Raw genomic sequence first — 20,058 nt, forward strand, 5'->3', positions numbered from 1 at the left:
AACACGCCAAACATTTGCATGCAACACTTCACACAATCAACAACACAAACATACCGCAACAGTGTATGACACCACTAATCCATAATGTTGGATTGTCTGTAAGACTGTTATTAGGGACTGCTAATCGAGTGCTGTCTGGACTTTTATGGCCGGGATTTCAACATGACCGTTCAGCTAGAAACGATCCTCACATTTACAGTACATCTCACAATTCACATTTACAGCCCTCTGTATTATCACAGACGGCTCATTGCTCAGTCTATTCTAGAGTGTGCCAATCTTTCCCTTGATACCAAGATTCCTCTCTCCACTTCACACAAGCAAAATGATAGATTCACACTAAATAGCTGGCAGCGAACTACACTCAAACTAAGCTAGTACCCAAATGCATAAAGTTCAGCGGGCCAAAATACTGGATATAGCCTGCTGATAGAGATCATTGAGTAAATTATCCTCCCGTATCGGTTCAATGTCCCTATTGTCGTCGGACAGAACATCAGCTGTTCGCTGAAACAATGGAGTTCACAGCATCAGCACGGACGTAACATGACATCAGTCATCCTCGTTAGGAGGAATCAAGGAAACACTGGGGCATTTCCTGTCCCAAAATCCTCTAAATCAGATGTCACAGCATCACAATGGGCGCCAAAGCTTGGTTGCCAAGCTGTAGGAAATGAGGAAATACTGCCAAGACAATATAGAATAGAGATGCCCATGGAAGGCCAGAGAGCAAGGAGCCAAACAACCCCCTCCCTCCTTGTTAGTGGTTTGAAAATGGCAGCAATCACAATGAAACAAATAGGTCATTTGACACGGTGCGATCCAGTTTCTTGAGAACATTTTGTGGTGATAACCCAGATTATACAACTATATACTGATTACATTTGACTCTGTCATGATCTTTCTAGAATTTTTGTAACAATTTGTTTGTTCTTGACGTAAACACATTCCTTCATTTAGAATGCCCAATTAGGGTTTGTCTATTTCTGAATCTGTACATTTCCAACACATCCTAGACAGAGTGCTCCCAATCCCAGATGTTCTTCATTGAACATGAAAGTTGGCCACACAAACATGTTCTCTATGTGAAGCATCTGCCAAATTATAAATAGTGGAAAAACAATCCCTGTTTTACGTAATGTCTTGGTACATGAGTCTTCCTCTGATACTCCGAAATGGAATGTAGAGTATTATGAATCAGCTAGATTGAGTGAAAATGTGTGGTTTCAGAGAACATTTCCCATGAACACACAATCTTAGAGCTACTTGTGTATCCAAGGCTCCCAAAGTGTGTTGTCCTGAAAAACTCTTATCTAAGACATTTTCGTATATACAGTACATGATTTGTAAAGCATTTATGTAGGCCTTTTAAAGGTCTTACGTCTTTATCAGGCCTTTGTACGACATGATTGGTTCAAGTGACCTTCTCTTGAGACTTGCCAAGTGAATAAAACCAATGTTTCAAGCCACAAGTTCTATACCATATAGGAAGAACCACCATGACCCACCATTTGGGAATCAAACCGTGCCCCGAGATGACAAATGGATTCTCCCCCTTTTGTGAGTGCTGTAGGAATATGCAGACTGTTACTGCTGTAGGAGTATGCAGACTGTTAGTGCTGTGGGAGTAGGCAGACTGTTACTGCTGTAGGAGTATGCATACTGTTACTGCTGTAGGAGTATGCAGGCTGTTAGTGCTGTGGGAGTATGCAGACTGTTAGTGCTGTGGGAGTATGCAGACTGTTACAGCTGTAGGAGTATGCAGACTGTTACTGCTGTAGGTGTTATGCAGGTGAATGAGGACCCAAAAGCGACTTGGCGAAAACAGTCTTTATTCCAGTAAAGGAAATAGGCAATACTCCTGGACAATCAGAGCAGAAAACAAAACATAAAAAACTTAATTCCACTCGTAGTGACGAGGACAGACTGGAGACTCGACCATTAACTGTAGGTTGCCTCGGGAAGGCACCGACCGTAGCAGACTCAGACACCTGCTCACACGCAGCATCTGAGGGAAACAAGACACGACAGGGCGAGACAAAGACACAGCACGGCGAACAATATACAAGGATCCGACAGGACAGAAACGGAAAACAAGGGGAGAAATAGGGACTCTAATCAGAGGGCAAGATACGGAACAGGTGTGAAAAGACTAGATGATTGAGTAGGGGAATAGGAACAGCTGGGAGCAGGAACGGAACGATAGAGAGAAGAGAGAGAGGAAGGGAGAGAGAAAAAAGGGAACGAACCTAATAAGACCAGCAGGGGGAAAACTAACAGAAGGGAAAGCAAAATGACAAGACAATATAAGACAAAACATGACAGTACCCCCCCACTCACCGAGCGCCTCCTGGCGCACTCGAGGAGGAATCCTGGCGGCAACGGAGGAAATCATCAATCAGCGAACGGTCCAGCACGTCCCGAGACGGAACCCAACTCCTCTCCTCAGGACCGTAACCCTCCCAATCCACTAAGTATTGGTGACCCCGTCCCGAGAACGCATGTCCATGATCCTACGTACCTTGTAAATAGGTGCGCTCGACAAGGACGGGGGGAGGGAAGACGAACGGGGTGCGAAGAAAGGGCTTGACACAGGAGACATGGAAGACAGGATGGACGCGACGAAGATGTCGCGGAAGAAGCAGTCGCACAGCGACAGGATTGACGACCTGGGAGACACGGAACGGACCAATGAACCGCGGAGTCAACTTACGAGAAGCTGTCGTAAGGGGAAGGTTACGAGTGGAAAGCCACACTCTCTGGCCCCAACAATACCTAGGACTCTTAATCCTACGTTTATTGGCGGCTCTCACAGTCTGTGCCCTGTAACGGCAAAGTGCAGACCTCACCCTCCTCCAGGTGCGCTCACAACGTTGGACAAACGCTTGAGCGGAGGGAACGCTGGACTCGGCAAGCTGGGATGAGAACAGAGGAGGCTGGTAACCCAGACTACTCTGAAACGGAGATAACCCGGTAGCAGACGAAGGAAGCGAGTTGTGAGCGTATTCTGCCCAGGGGAGCTGCCCAAGGCTGCGTAGTATGCGACCAATCGTCTGATTGGCCCTTTCTGCTAGACCGTTAGCCTGGGGATGAAACCCGGAAGAGAGACTGACGGACGCACCAATCAAACGACAGAACTCCCTCCAAAACTGTGACGTGAATTGCGGACCTCTGTCTGAAACGGCGTCTAACGGGAGGCCATGAATTCTGAACACATTCTCGATGATGATTTGTGCCGTCTCCTTAGCGGAAGGAAGCTTAGCGAGGGGAATGAAATGTGCCGCCTTAGAGAACCTATCGACAACCGTAAGAATCACAGTCTTCCCCGCAGACAAAGGCAGACCGGTAATGAAGTCTAAGGCGATGTGAGACCATGGTCGAGAAGGAATGGGAAGCGGTCTGTGACGACCGGCAGGAGGAGAGTTACCTGACTTAGTCTGCGCGCAGTCCGAACAAGCAGCCACGAAACGGCGCGTGTCACGCTCCTGAGTAGGCCACCAAAAGCGCTGGCGAATAGAAGCAAGAGTACCTCGAACGCCGGGATGACCAGCTAACTTGGCAGAGTGAGCCCACTGAAGAACAGCCAGACGAGTAGAAACAGGAACGAAAAGAAGGTTACTAGGACAAGCGCGCGGCGACGCAGTGTGCGTGAGTGCTTGCTTAACCTGTCTTTCAATTCCCCAGACTGTCAACCCGACAACACGCCCATAAGGAAGAATCCCCTCGGGATCAGTAGAAGCCACAGAAGAACTAAAGAGACGGGATAAGGCATCAGGCTTGGTGTTCTTACTACCCGGACGGTAAGAAATCACAAACTCGAAACGAGCGAAAAACAACGCCCAACGAGCTTGACGTGCATTAAGTCGTTTGGCAGAACGGATGTACTCAAGGTTCTTATGGTCTGTCCAAACGACAAAAGGAACGGTCGCCCCCTCCAACCACTGTCGCCATTCGCCTAGGGCTAAGCGGATGGCGAGCAGTTCGCGGTTACCCACATCATAGTTGCCTTCCGATGGCGACAGGCGATGAGAAAAATAAGCGCAAGGATGAACCTTATCGTCAGACTGGAAGCGCTGGGATAGAATGGCTCCCACGCCTACCTCTGAAGCGTCAACCTCGACAATGAATTGTTTAGTGACGTCAGGAGTAACGAGGATAGGAGCGGACGTAAAACGTTTCTTGAGAAGATCAAAAGCTCCCTGGGCGGAACCGGACCACTTAAAACACGTCTTGACAGAAGTAAGAGCTGTGAGAGGGGCAGCAACTTGACCGAAATTACGAATGAAACGCCGATAGAAATTAGCGAAACCTAGAAAGCGCTGCAACTCGACACGTGACCTTGGAACGGGCCAATCACTGACAGCTTGGACCTTAGCGGGATCCATCTGAATGCCTTCAGCGGAAATAACAGAACCGAGAAAAGTGACGGAGGAGACATGAAAAGAGCACTTCTCAGCCTTCACGTAGAGACAATTCTCTAAAAGGCGCTGGAGTACACGTCGAACGTGCTGAACATGAATCTCGAGTGACGGTGAAAAAATCAGGATATCGTCAAGGTAGACAAAAACAAAGATGTTTAGCATGTCTCTCAGAACATCATTAACTAATGCCTGAAAAACAGCTGGCGCATTAGCGAGACCAAACGGCAGAACCCGGTACTCAAAATGCCCTAACGGAGTGTTAAACGCCGTTTTCCACTCGTCCCCCTCTCTGATGCGCACGAGATGGTAAGTGTTACGAAGGTCCAACTTAGTAAAGAACCTGGCTCCCTGCAGAATCTCGAAGGCTGATGACATAAGGGGAAGCGGATAACGATTCTTAACCGTTATGTCATTCAGCCCTCGATAATCCACGCAGGGGCGCAGAGTACCGTCCTTCTTCTTAACAAAAAAAAAACCCGCCCCGGCAGGGGAGGAAGAAGGCACTACGGTGCCGGCGTCAAGAGACACAGACAAATAATCCTCGAGAGCCTTACGTTCGGGAGCCGACAGAGAGTATAGTCTACCCCGAGGAGGAGTGGTCCCCGGAAGGAGATCAATACTACAATCATACAACCGGTGAGGAGGAAGGGAGTTGGCTCTGGACCGACTGAAGACCGTGCGCAGATCATGATATTCCTCCGGCACTCCTGTCAAATCGCCAGGTTCCTCCTGAGAAGTGGGGACAGAAGAAACGGGAGGGATAGCAGACATTAAACACTTCACATGACAAGAAACGTTCCAGGATAGGATAGAATTACTAGACCAATTAATAGAAGGATTATGACATACTAGCCAGGGATGACCCAAAACAACAGGTGTAAAAGGTGAACGAAAAATCAAAAAGGAAATAGTCTCACTGTGGTTACCAGATACTGTGAGGGTTAAAGGTAGTGTCTCATATCTGATACTGGGGAGATGACTACCATGTAAGGCGAACATGGGCGTAGGCTTCCATAACTGTCTGAAAGGAATGTCATGTTTCCGAGCCCATGCTTCGTCCATAAAACAACCCTCAGCCCCAGAGTCTATCAAGGCACTGCATGTAGCACCCGAACCGGTCCAGCGTAGATGGACCGACATAGTAGTACAGGATCTTGATGGAGAGACCTGAGTAGTATCGCTCACCAGTAGCCCTCCGCTTACTGATGAGCTCTGGCTTTTACTGGACATGAATTGACAAAATGTCCAGCAAGTCCGCAATAGAGGCACAGGCGGTTGGTGATCCTCCGTTCCCTCTCCTTAGTCGAGATGCGAATACCTCCCAGCTGCATGGGCTCAGTCTCTGAGCCAGAGGAGGGAGATGGTTGCGATGCGGAGAGGGGAAACACCGTTAACGCGAGCTCTCTTCCACGAGCTTGGTGACGAAGATCTACCCGTCGTTCTATGCGGATGGCGAGTGCAATCAAAGAGTCCACACTGGAAGGAACCTCCCGGGAGAGAATCTCATCTTTAACCTCTGCGTGGAGTCCCTCCAGAAAACAAGCGAGCAGCGCCGGCTCGTTCCAGTCACTAGAGGCAGCAAGAGTGCGAAACTCTATAGAGTAATCCGTTATGGATCGATCACCTTGACATAGGGAAGCCAGGGCCCTAGAAGCCTCCCTACCAAAAACTGAACGATCAAAAACCCGAATCATCTCCTCTTTAAAGTTCTGGTAATTGTTAGAACAATCAGCCCTTGCCTCCCAGATAGCTGTGCCCCACTCTCGAGCCCGGCCAGTAAGGAGTGATATGACGTAAGCAACCCGAGCTCTCTCTCTAGAGTATGTGTTGGGTTGGAGAGAGAACACAATATCACACTGGGTGAGAAAGGAGCGGCACTCCGTGGGCTGCCCGGAGTAACAAGGTGGGTTATTAACCCTAGGTTCCGGAGGCTCGGCAGACCAGGAAGTAGCAGGTGGCACGAGACGAAGACTCTGGAACTGTCCAGAGAGGTCGGAAACCTGAGCGGCCAGATTCTTAACGGCATGACGAGCAGCAGACAATTCCTGCTCGTGTCTGCCGAGCATGGCTCCTTGGATCTCGACGGCAGTGTTACGAGAATCTGTAGTCGCTGGGTCCATTCTTGGTCGGATCCTTCTGTTATGCAGGTGAATGAGGACCCAAAAGCGACTTGGCGAAAACAGAGTCTTTATTCCAGTAAAGGAAATAGGCAATTTTCCTGGACAATCAGAGCAGAAAACAAAACATAAAAAACTTAATTCCACTCGTAGTGACGAGGACAGACTGGAGACTCGACCATTAACTGTAGGTTGCCTCGGGAAGGCACCGACCGTAGCAGACTCAGACACCTGCTCACACGCAGCATCTGAGGGAAACAAGACACGACAGGGCGAGACAAAGACACAGCACGGCGAACAATATACAAGGATCCGACAGGACAGAAACGGAAAACAAGGGGAGAAATAGGGACTCTAATCAGAGGGCAAGATACGGAACAGGTGTGAAAAGACTAGATGATTGAGTAGGGGAATAGGAACAGCTGGGAGCAGGAACGGAACGATAGAGAGAAGAGAGAGAGGAAGGGAGAGAGAAAAAAGGGAACGAACCTAATAAGACCAGCAGGGGGAAAACTAACAGAAGGGAAAGCAAAATGACAAGACAATATAAGACAAAACATGACAGTAGGAGTATGCAGACTGTTACTGCTGTAGGAGTATGCAGACTGTTAGTGCTGTAGGAGTATGCAGACTGTTAGTGCTGTGAGAGTATGCAGACTGTTACTGCTGAAGGAGTATGCAGACTGTTAGTGCTGTAGGAGTATGCAGACTGTTAGTGCTGTGGGAGTATGCAGACTGTTAGTGCTGTAGGAGTATGCAGACTGTTAGTGCTGTGAGAGTATGCAGACTGTTACTGCTGTAGGAGTATGCAGACTGTTACTGCTGTAGGAGTATGCAGACTGTTAGTGCTGTGAGAGTATGCAGACTATTACTGCTGTGAGAGTATGCAGACTGTTACTGCTGTAGGAGTATGCAGACTGTTACTGCTGTAGGAGTATGCAGACTGTTATTGCTGTGGGAGTATGCAGACTGTTAGTGCTGTGGGAGTATGCAGACTGTTAGTGCTGTGGGAGTATGCAGACTGTTACTGCTGTAGGAGTATGCAGACTGTTACTGCTGTAGGAGTATGCAGACTGTTAGTGCTGTGGGAGTATGCAGGCTTTTAGTGCTGTGGGAGTATGCAGACTGTTAGTGCTGTGGGAGTATGCAGACTGTTAGTGCTGTGGGAGTATGCAGACTGAGACACGTGTTTGCGTAATACTCAATCCATGCATGGGGCCTGAGTACCTGACACTTATGACATCACTAGTCCCTTAATCAAATCCGTATGGCTACTGTGTTCTGTCTGTCTGTCTGTCTGTCTGTCTGTCTGTCTGTCTGTCTGTCTGTCTGTCTGTCTGTCTGTCTGTCTGTCTGTCTGTCTGTCTGTCTGTCTGTCTGTCTGTCTGTCTGTCTGTCTGTCTGTCTGTCTGTCTGTCTGTCTGTCTGTCTGTCACGGCAGTTGGAATTAAAAAGCTCAAATTTGGACTCATCAGACCAAAGCACATATTTCCACTGGTCTAATGTCTATTGCTCATGTTTCTTGGCCCAGGCAAGTCTCTTCTTCTTATTAGTGTCCTTTAGTAGTGGTTTCTTGGCAGCAATTCAACCATGAAGGCCTGATTCACGCAGTCTCCTCAGAACAACTGATGTTGAGATGTGTCTGTTACTTGAACTCTGTGAAGCATTTATTTGGGCTGCAATTTCTGAGGCTGGTAACTCGAATGAACTTATCCTCTGAAGCAGAGTTAACTCTGTGTCTTCCTTTCCTTTGGCGGTCCTCATGAGAGTCAGTTTCATCATAGCGCTTAATAGTTTTTGCGACTGCACTTCAAGAAACTTTCAAAGTTCTTTAAATTTTCCGGAGTGACTGATCTTCAAGTCTTCAAGTCTGTATACCACCCCTAACTTGTCACAACACAACTGATTGGCATTAAAGCGCATTAAAATGGAATGAAATTCAACAAATTAACTTTTAAAAAGGCACACCTGTTAATTGAAATGCATTCCAGGTGACTACCTCATGAAGCTGGTTGAGAGAATGCTAAGAGTGTGCAAAGCTGTCATCAAGGCATAGCGAAGCTACTTTGAAGAATCTCAAATACAAAACACTTTTTTTGGTTACTGCATGATTCCATGTGTGTTATTTCACAGTTTTGATGTCTTCACTGTTATTCTACAATGTAGAAAATAGTCAAAATAAAGAAAAACCCTTGAATGAGTAGGTGTGTCCAAACTTTTGACTGATACTGTATGCATAAAATTGACAATGTAACAGTTGAATTTGAAAAGCAACACCAAACAGGCCATAATTTAGGACAAAATAACTGCCATCACCTCATAAAGGACACACTTGTTCAAGCCTTTGGTGAGAGGACGGGTGTGTATGAGTGTGTGTGTGTGCATGTGAATGCTCACATTAGTGTGTGTGTGTGTGTGTGTGTGTGTGTGTGTGTGTGTGTGTGTGTGTGTGTGTGTGTGTGTGTGTGTGTGTGTGTGTGTGTGTGTGTGTGTGTGTGTGTGTGTGTGTGTGTGTGTGTGTGTGTGTGTGTGTGTGTGTGTGTGTGTGTGTGTGTGTGTGTCTTTTGCCATTTCTGGGTGCAGGTAGCTGTTAATAATTACCTCTCAAGTGTTTGGACTGATACTGCAACTCTGGAGTGCTTTGGAGGAGGATGTTTCCAATGGCTGTTTCACAGGAAGCACAGTGGATTGCAAAGCCTGGGTCCTGGGGCCATTACAGACATAGGTCTTGAGACCTGGGGCCATTAAAAGGTCCTGGGGCAGTTACGGACAGAGGTCCTGGGGCCATTACAGACAGAGGGCCTGGGGTCATTACAGACAGAGATCCTGGGGCCTGGGTTCATTACAGACAGAGATCCTGGGGCCTGGGTTCATTACAGAAAGAGGTCCTGGGGCCTGGGGCCATTACAAACAGAAGTCCTGGGGTCATTACAGACAGAGAACCTGGGGTAATTACAGACAGAGAACCTGGGGTCATTACAGACAGAGGTCCTGGGGTCTGGGGCCATTACAAACAGAGGTCCTGGGGTCATTACAGACAGAGAACCTGGGGCCATTACAGACAGAGGTCCTGGGGTCATTACAGACAGAGAACCTGGGGCCATTACAGACAGAGGTCCTGGGGTCATTACAGACAGAGATCCTGGGGCCTGGGTTCATTACAGAAAGAGGTCCTGGGGCCTGGGGCCATTACAAACAGAAGTCCTGGGGTCATTACAGACAGAGAACCTGGGGTCATTACAGACAGAGAACCTGGGGTCATTACAGACAGAGGTCCTGGGGTCTGGGGCCATTACAAACAGAGGTCCTGGGGTCATTACAGACAGAGAACCTGGGGCCATTACAGACAGAGGTCCTGGGGTCATTACAGACAGACATCCTAGGGCCATTACAGACATACGTCCTGGTCCTCTTACATACAGATTAGTGAGGATCTGGCAGGAATAAGCCATCCCCTGCATCCCAAATGTCACCCTATTCCTTATAAAGCACAGTGCCCTGGTCAAAAGTAGTGCACTATATAAGGAATACACACTACAGATGGGCATGCCCCAAGTGTGGTCAGTCGGTTGAAGAGTGCTTCAGCCACTAAGCAGCTATGGCTTCCTATGAGAGTACACTGTAGGGGAAAACACACTACTTAGGCTACATAACATGCTATTTTCCTATAGATCTGGCTTGCCACGGTCTCTACTCCCTATCCTCAGCCAGTGATTAGCGCAGTGTCTGCTTTGCTCTGGCTTCTTAAACTGTATAGGAAGCACGGGAGAAATAAACAGACATTAGTAACAGATCTGGGTCTGCCTGGGCGATACTTAGATCCAGATCAGCTGTCAGTTGTGTCTAACTAGTTGCTCGATCGAATCCCCGAGCTGACAAGGTAAAAATCTTTTGTTCTGCCCCTGAACATGGCAGTTAACCCCCTGTTCCTAGGCCGTCATTGTAAATAAGAATTTCCTCTTATCTGACTTTCCTAGTTAAATAAAGGAAAAACATTTAAATATATATTATTAATCCTTGGCCATATCCTCCCCGATGATCAGGAATCTCAGGTTATCACAGATCTAGGATCAGATTACACAACCCTAAATCCCAACCTTAACAATAAGAGCATGAAATACAGTTCCCTCAGAAAGTATTCATACCCATTGACTAACTCCACATTTTGTTGTGTTAGTCTGAATTCAAAATGGATTAAAAAAACATATAGTGCCAGTCAAAAGTTGACACACCAAAAGTTGCTTTTCAAATTCAACTGTTACATTGTCAATTTTATATATACAGTATCAGTCAAAAGTTTGGACACACCTAATCATTCCAGGGTTTTTCTTTATTTTGACTATTTTCTACATTGCAGAATAATAGTGAAGACTAACTATGAAATAACTATGAAACTATGAAATAACACACATGGAATCATGTAGTAATCAAAACACTGTTAAAGAAATTAAAATATATTTTATATTTGAGATTCTTCAAAGTAGCCACCCTTTGCCTTGAGCTTTCCACACTTTTGGCATTCTCTCAACCAGCTTCATGAGGTAGTCACCTGGAATGCATTTCAATTAACAGGTGTGCCTCGTTAAAAGTTAATTTGTGGAATTTCTTTCCTTCTTAATGCGTTTGAGCCAATCAGTTGTGTTGTCATAAGGTAGGGGTGGCATACAAAAGATGGTCCTATTTGGTAAAATACCAAGTCCATATTATGGTAAGAACAGCTCAAATAAACAAACAGAAACGACAGTCCATCATTACTTTAAGACAATGGTTCTTAACCTTGTTGGAGGTACTGAACCCTACCAGTTTCATATGCGCATTCACCGAACCCTTCTTAATTGGAAAAATAAAATATGATTTTTTCAAATTCAAAACATAGATATATAATAATAATAATAATATATGCCATTTAGCAGACGCTTTTATCCAAAGCGACTTACAGTCATGTGTGCATACATTCTACGTATGGGTGGTCCCGGGGATCGAACTACCCTGGCGTTACAAGCGCCATGCTCTACCAACTGGGACATTTTTTTACTGGTGCACAAAATGAACCGTACATCAACATCACTGTGTTCAAAGAACAAAATCATCCAAACATGATTTTCACACAAAAACATAAATGAATATTTACTGCAAATCAGTGTGACTTCTGCTGTTGCCTTTCAGAGACCAGTTCAGAAATGCGCGGCTTCACCGTGGCAAGTGCCACTCTCATGTAATTTTCGCAACAAAGTCTGTTCCTTTTCTTCGTTTTTATGTCCAGCATCCTCAAAAAGGATTGCTCGCAAAGATATGTTGTAACAAACGGTATGAACATCTCCAGAGCTTTCTTGGCAATAACAGGGTACGTTACCATTTGTTGACACCAAAACGTTCAATGATTTTATCAAGGTATTCATCATTGACATCTGTTGTCTCAACACTAAACGTGAATGGCTGTCTGACCCATGCTGGATATGACTCTCTTGTAGGGAAGTATCCGTCCAGTTCCGCGGGTACAGAAATTACTCCGATTCCAGATACATCTTCGATCTTACTTACACAGTCGTCCAGTAGGGAAAAGTGTGCGAAGTTATCGTTCTCTGCTCGTCACTTCCATAACAGTAGCTTTTTTGAAAAGCCTTCAGGTTTTTCTCCGCTTCGATGATGTTGACTCCACCGCCCTGCATCTTTTGATTGAGATGATTGAGAGCTGCGAAGATATCAGCCATGTACGCTAAAATGAGAATGAACTCCGAATTTTTGAAGCAATTTGCATGACAATGTTGGTGCTCTTGCAAAAACAGGCCTAATTCCACACGCACGGCAAAAACACGATTCAGCACCTGTCCCCGGGATAACCACCGAAAGTTAGAATGGTACAGAAGTACCTCGAATTCAGAGCCCATTTCTTTACAGAACTCACTGAAGATGCGGTGCCTCAGAGCACTAGTTCGCACATAGTTCACGCATTCCATTACAATTTTTAATAAGTTTTTGTTGCCAACGCATGCCTGTGCAGGATACAATGCGTAACAATGATGTGTGGTGCATCGGCTTTCACTAGCGCACCAAAACCAGACTTTCTTCCCAGCATGACTGGAGCTCCGTCCGAACAAACTGCAGAAACCATATCCCACGAAAGATTGTTGTCTTTGAAGTCATCCACATGTTTCTTCACATCGGATGCCTTAGTTGTTGTTGTAAGAGGCTTACAAAATAAAAAAAATCTTCCTTTATCACGTCGTCTTTCACATAGCGCACGAATACAGCAAGCTGGCTTAGATTGGAAACGTCTGTGGTTTCGTCGAGTTGAAGGCTGAATTTTGCCGGGCTTGAAATGAGATCTGCAACTACTTGAGCCAAGATGTCTTTGCTCATGTCCTCTATTCTGTCGCTGATGGTGTCATTTGAAAGAGGAATTTGGGATAACTTAACTTCCGCCTCTTTTCCCAGCATGATATTCACCATCTTCAACACAGCTGGTTTCATGAGTGTTTCACCAATGGTGTGTGGTTTGCCCTGCCTTACGATCAGGTAAGCTACTTCGTACGATGCTGTGAGGATCGGTTTGTTGTACAAAGCTGAAAACAGGCAGAGTAGCCTTTTCATCCAATCTGTCTCTCTTCACCTTGAATTCAGAGAGCTTGTGTTCTTGTATTTTCCATCTCCATGCAGCTTAAGGAAGTGTTCTCTTAGTTTTGCCGGTGCTAGACTAGAATTGCTCAACTTGGCATTACAAATCATGCAGTTAGGACGCTGACTCCCATCACGTTCCGTTATACATGTGAATCCATATTGTACATATTTGTCTGACCACTTTCTTTTTTTGCTCGACATAGTAAGTATGAAGGGATTAAAATATTAAGAAAGAAATCACAAGACGTACCATCACGACAGTCACAAGTCGACTACTGAGCGCACCAAATTCCCTGCAGCACAGATAGGCAAAGCGATGTAGCGTGATCACCTGAAGCCAATGATGGCCAAGCGGGGCGTGTCATCACGAATCATATGAGTCGGATGTGTGTCTTAACCTCCGCCGAACCCCTGAGACTGACTCACCGAACCCCTGGGGTTCGACCGAACCCAGGTTAAGAACCACTGCTTTAAGACATGAATGTCAGTCAATGCTGAAAATTTCAAGAACTTTGAAAGTTTCTTACAATGCAGTCATAACAACTATATAGCGCTATGATGAAACTGGCTCTCATGGACCGCAACAGGAAAAGAAGACCCAGAGTTTCCTCTGCTGTAGAGGATAAGTTCATTAGAGTTACCAGCCTCAGAAATTACAGCCCAAATAAATGCTTCACAGAGTTCCAGTAGCAGACATCTCAACATCAACTGTTCAGAGGAGACTGCGTGAATCAGGACTTCATGGTCAAATTGCTGCAAAGAAACCACTACTAAAGGACACTACTAAGAGGAAGAGACTTGCTTGGGCCAAGAAACACAAGCAATGGACATTAGACTGGTGGAAATCTGTGTTTTGGTCTGATGAGTCCAAATGTGAGCTTTTAGATTGCAACCGCCGTGTCTTTGTGAGACGCAGAGTAGGTGAACGGATGATCTTTGCATGTGTGGTTCCCACCATAAAGCATAGAGGAAGAGGTGTGATGGTGCTTTGCTGGTGACACTGGAATTTATTTAGAATTCAAGGCACACTTAACCAGTACGGCTACCACAGCATTCTGCAGCGATACACCATCCCATCTGGTTTGCGATTAGTGGGACTATCATTTGTTTTTCAACAGGACTATGACCCAACACATCTCCAGGCTGTGTAAAGGCTATTAGACCAAGAAAGACAGTGATGGAGTGCTGCATCAGATGACCTGGCCTCCACAATCACCCAACCTCAACCCAATTGAGTTGGACCGCAGAGTGAAGGAAAAGCAGCCAACAAGTGCTCAGCATATGTGGGAACTCCTTCAAGACCGTTGGAAAAGCATTCCATGTGAAGCTGGTTGAGAGAATGCCAAGAGTGTGCAAAGCTATCATCAAGGCAAACTGTGGAATTTTATTTGTTTAACACTTTTTTGGTTACTAAATAATTCTATGTGTTATTTCATAGTTTTGATATCTTCACTATTATAGTAAAAATATTGTAAAAAAAATTGTAAAAATAAAGAAAAACCCTTGAATGAGTAGGCGTGTCCAAACTTTTGAATAGTACTGTAAGTGTAATGGTCGTCGGTGGAAGAAGGTGAGGACCAAAGCGCAGCATAATAAGTGTTCATATCTTTTAATTAAGTAATAGAACACTGAACAAAATAAATGACCAACGAACATTCCCGTAAGGTGAAAGACAAAAAACACTAAACAGGAAAATAATCACCCACAACTCAAAAGTGAAACCATGCTACCTAAGTATGGTTCTCAATCAGGGACAACGATGCCTCTGATTGAGAACCATACCAGGCCAAACACAGAAATCCCAAATCATAGAAAAAAGAACATAGACAACCCACCCAACTCACGCCCTGACCATACTAAACAAAGACATAACAAAAGAACTAAGGTCAGAACGTGAGAGTTCCGGAGTGAAGGGTGATTCCGGCAGCTCCCGACTGGCGGGCGGCTCTGGAAGCTCAGAACAGACGGGAGACTCTGGCAGCTCAGGACAGACGGGAGACTCTGGCAGCTCAGGACAGACGGGAGACTCTGGCAGCTCAGGACAGACGGGAGACTCTGGCAGCTCAGGACAGATGGGTGACTCTGGCAGCACTGGACAGGTGGGAGCATCTGTAGGGAGGATACGGAGAGACCGCCTGGTATCAGCCTCCACGGTCTGGATAGACCGGACTGTGGAGGTGCACTGGAGGTCTCGAGCACCGAGCCTGCCCAACCCTACCTGGCTGGATGCTCCCCGTAGCGAGGTGGAATAGCCCGCACTGGGCTGTGCTGGCGAACCGGGGACACCATGCGTAGGGCTGGTGCCATGTACCCCGGCCCAAGGAGACGCACTGGAGACCAGATGCGCTGAGCCGGCTTCATGGCACCTGGCTCGATGCCCACTCTAGCCCGGCCGATACGAGGCGCTGCTATATACCGCACCGGGCTATGCCTGTGCACCGGGGACATCGTGCGCCTCACGGTATAACATGCCTGCCCGGTCCCCCTCTCTCCACAGTAAGCACGGGGAGTTGGCTCAGGTCTCCTACCTGACTTAGCCACACTCCCAGTGTGCCTCCCCCGATACATTTTTGGGGCTGCCTCTCGGGCTTCCAACCGCGCTGCCGTGCTGCCTCCTCATACCACCGCCTCTCGACTTTCGCTGCCTCCAGCTCTGCCTTGGGGCGGCGATACTCTCCCGGCTGTACCCAGGGTCCCTTGCCATCCAGGATCTCCTCCCATGTCCAGGAGTCTGTAGATCGCTGCTGCTGACCGTTACCACGCTGCTTGGTCCTTTGGTGGTGGGTGATTCTGTAAAGGTCGTTGGTGGAAGAAGGTGAGGACCAAAGCGCAGCATGGTAAGTATTCTTATCTTTGAATTAAGTAATAGAACAATGAACAAAACAATAAACGACCAACGAACACGCCAAACACAGAAATCACATACCATAGAAAAAAGAACATAGACAACCCACCCAACTCACGCCCTGACCATACTAAAACAAAGACATAACAAAAGAACTAAGGTCAGAACGTGACAGTACTCAAAACATGTTAGAATCATCTTTGGCAGCAATTACAGCCATGACTCTTTCTGGGTAAGTCTCTAAGAGTTTTGCACACCTGGATTGCATAATATTTACACTATTATTTTTTAAATTCTTCAAGCTCTGTCAAGTTGGTTGTTGATCATTGTTAGACAGCCAATTGTAAGTATTGCCATAGATTTTCAAGTTGATTTAAGTCAAAACTAGGCCACTCAGGAACATTCAATTTCGTCTGTGTAAGCAACTCCAGTGTATATTTGTCCATTTATTTTAGGTTATTGTCCTGCTTAAAGGTAAATTTCTCTGTCAGTGTCTGATGGAAAGCAGACTAAACCAGGTTTTCCTCTAGGATCTTGCTTTTGCTTAGCTCCATTATGTTTCTTTTTATCCTAAAAAAACACCTTAGTCCTTGCCGATGACAAAATACCCATAACATGATGCAGCCACCATCATGCTTGCAAATTTGAAGAGTGGTACTCAGTGATGTGTTTGCAGTTTTACTTTAATGCCTTGTTGCCTTCTTATTTTGTACAGGCTTCCTTCTTTTCACTCTGTCATTTAGGTTAGTATTGTGGAGTAACTACAATGTTGTTGATCCATCCGCAGGTTTCTCATATCACAGCCATGAAACTGTAACTGTTTTAAAGTCAACATTGGCCTCATGGTAGAATCCCTGAGCGGTTTCCTACTTCTCCGTGAACTGAGGTAGGAAGTTCACATGTATATTTGTAGTGACTGAGTGCATTGATACACCATACAAAGTGTAATTAATAACTTCACCATTCCCAAAAGGGATAATCAATGTCTGTTTTTTTTTACCCATCTACCAATAGGTGCCTTTATTCATGAAAACCTCCCTGGTCTTTGTGGTTGAATATGTGTTTGAAATTCACTGCTTCACTGAGGGACCTTACAGATAATTGTATGTGTGGAGTACAGAGATGAAGTAGTCATTTACATTACATTTAAGTTATTTAAATGACTACTTCATCTCTGTCATCTCTGTCATTCAAAAATCATGTAAAACACTATTATAGCACACAGAGTGAGTCCATGCAACTTCTGTTCAAACCCCCGAGCTGACAAGGTACAAATCTGTCGTTCTGCCCCTGAACAGGCAGTTAACCCACTGTTCCTAGGCCGTCATTGAAAATAAGAATTTGTTCTTAACCGACTTGCCTAGTTAAATAAAGGTAAAATTAAAAATTAAAAAATGTGACTTGTTAAGAACATTTTTACCCCTGAACGTATTTAGGCTTGTCATAACAAAGGGGTTTGAATACTTATTGACTCAAGACATTTCAGGTTTTCATGTTTAATTAATTAATCATGTTTAAAAAATGTGTATTGTGTGTATGCAAATGACCAAAAAACCTAAATGTAATCCACTTTAAATACAGGCTGTAACACAACAAAATGTTGAAAGAGTCAAGGAGTGTGTGTACTTTCCGAAGGCACTGTAGATCAAACTCTGGACCAGCACCTGCTACCATGCACATGGTATAAAGGCTCTGATCATAAACGTATATGTTGTGTATCAACCTGCATTATTTAATAGTAGTCATGTATCACTCCAGAGACTTGTATTCCAGTCATCTTTCATATGCTCCAGATGGAAACTTCTATATGTCTGATATATGGAGATGACCTGGTCCTGAACCTCAATGTCTTTCCCTGGCTGTCCTATCCCCATGAACATGAACCCAGGACTGATATGCTAGGCCTAGCTACTGTAGGTAGAACGATAATTCAGTAAACCTCAAATATGCTGTTGCTAAGCGTTAAATCACTGGTTGCCTTTGTTATTTACGGTTTGGGAAAAGGTGCTAAGGAGGGGAAGCTGCTATTTAACTTGTACAGCCACTCCCTTCCACCCCTACTGCTGTTCTAAGTGTCTAGTGTTCCTTCCAGCAAGGTCCCAGCTTGAAACAATACAGGGCTAGGATTAGTGCAATTAACATACCTGCACTTCAAAGTCGAAAAACACCGGAGCTGCGTTAGATTACAGCTAACATAAGCAACACTTGTTAAACGCAAGCGACTGGGGCTGCAGCTGTAGCCTGGCACTAAAGTTGTTCTTAATATAGATATATCTGTCATTTCCCTCTGCACGCATCATCTATAAACAGTGTTCAGTGATTATATACAGCGGAAATGGTTTCCTAATCCATGGTTTCGTTATTTTGCGATGCAACGGTGGAAGAATCCACAGGCTATGTCCCCGCTTAGGAAGTAAATATGCCCCCCGTGACACAACTTCATCGCGTCGCTATTTCAAAACAACCCTGGACTGTGGGGACACTTTTCTTTCTCTTCTCTGGAAACAATTCTATAATTAGATTTAAACATGACTTGTTCTACAGAAGAAGTAACCAGCATTAGAACAAGACTTTTACTTTAATCAGACACCCAAGAGAGAGCCAGGTCTCAAGAAGACGACCCTATTCTACTGTACATCTGTTATGACCCCGACAAGGTGGGGTCAGATTGTGGGCTGTTCCCATGAATAGGCCTCTGATGGCACATTAAGGCACATCAGTGACAACCAAGGGATCGCTACAGCATCACTTCACATGCTTTATTACAGTCCACTCCCTAATCCTCCCTAGACCCTGCCTTATCATTCAGCTGGCTAGTCAGGGTTTCCGTTACAGCAAGCCAACCAACTGCTAGCTAAAGCTCTGGGTTGAACCCACTGGCCTAGACAACAGATAAAGATGTGAGTCTGTGTGTTGACCAGGAATGTAAATGATGGTGATTGGGGCTTTAGGCGTGACACTTGAATTTACTTAGCAGAGACTCTTGACGGCAGATGACTGATTTCTTCTGTGGTGTGTGTGTATATGTGTGTGTTTAGGTTGAGATTGTGGCTCATTGTGTCTGACTGAGAATGACATCATCCCCCGTCCTGGAGCTTCCATAAGGGATGAGAGGAAGGAGGGATGGGAGGATAGGAGGGATGGGAGGATGGGAGGAGGGCTGTGGTTTGGGATCCTGGTTAGTTGGAGAGAGTTCACTCTATTGTCTAGCTACTTCCTGTCCAGGCAGCTCAACTCTCATTGAGTGTCTGAAACACCCCCATCACCACAGCCATTATCTCTCCCTCATTGAATTCATCAAGCTTTCCTCAGCATGAGGCCTGTAGGCCTGATAAACAAGACATGGTGGACGTCACTACTACAGGCCCATGTCAGGGACTGGCTGACATACTTAGTGTTGACTTATTAAATGAGAGCTTCCCTTGCACTCACGACTCACACGGCCCATGTTGATGCCGTCATCGTCTGGGCCAAGAGTGTTCTCACCTCAGCGACAAGACACAACAGATGGTTTGGATCTGTCTGAACCCTTGGGGTCTCTACAGTGGGAAATCTTGGAGAGATGAGAGAGAGAATTGTAGAGTGGCCAAACTAGCCCAGCCTAGGCCATCTGGCCCCTCCCAAGTGTGAAGGAAGACGTATAGAGGAAGACTTTTAGGTTTGATTTAAAGGTCTGCCATTGAGCCTAGAGCAGAGTTACCATAGTCACGTTAGTGCACGTTGTCTACAAACAGTTATACCCACAATTTCAAATAGGATGTTCAAGTTTGGACATTTCTCACAGAGCCTAAAAGCTACATCAGATTTGGTCTTTGTTATTTTGGGTAATCATAAAACTGCCAGTAATACATGGGAGCTTGAAACGTGAGATCATTATGTTCTTTGTTTTAACAATGAGTGTGCTTTAAAATATGAGGTCATACTATACTTATAATAAATTAGAGATCCAGGAACAGTGTTTACGCACAGGGTTTTATTATCATGTGCTTGCTTGTCCACATCGTTCCTACCTTCTCTCTAGCTACATACTGAACGTTTATGAGTATTGAAAAAAAAC

General features: G+C 45.5%; 1 protein-coding gene across 1 annotated transcript in view; it reads right to left on the reverse strand.

The window, feature by feature from the left end:
* Positions 1-20,058, reverse strand: part of LOC124010813 (filamin A-interacting protein 1-like) — a 96,795-nt gene that overhangs the window by 13,251 nt on the left and 63,486 nt on the right. The window lies entirely within an intron of this gene.

This window comes from Oncorhynchus gorbuscha, linkage group LG23 (genome assembly GCF_021184085.1).
Source record: "Oncorhynchus gorbuscha isolate QuinsamMale2020 ecotype Even-year linkage group LG23, OgorEven_v1.0, whole genome shotgun sequence".
Classification (NCBI taxonomy): Eukaryota; Metazoa; Chordata; class Actinopteri; order Salmoniformes; family Salmonidae; genus Oncorhynchus; species Oncorhynchus gorbuscha.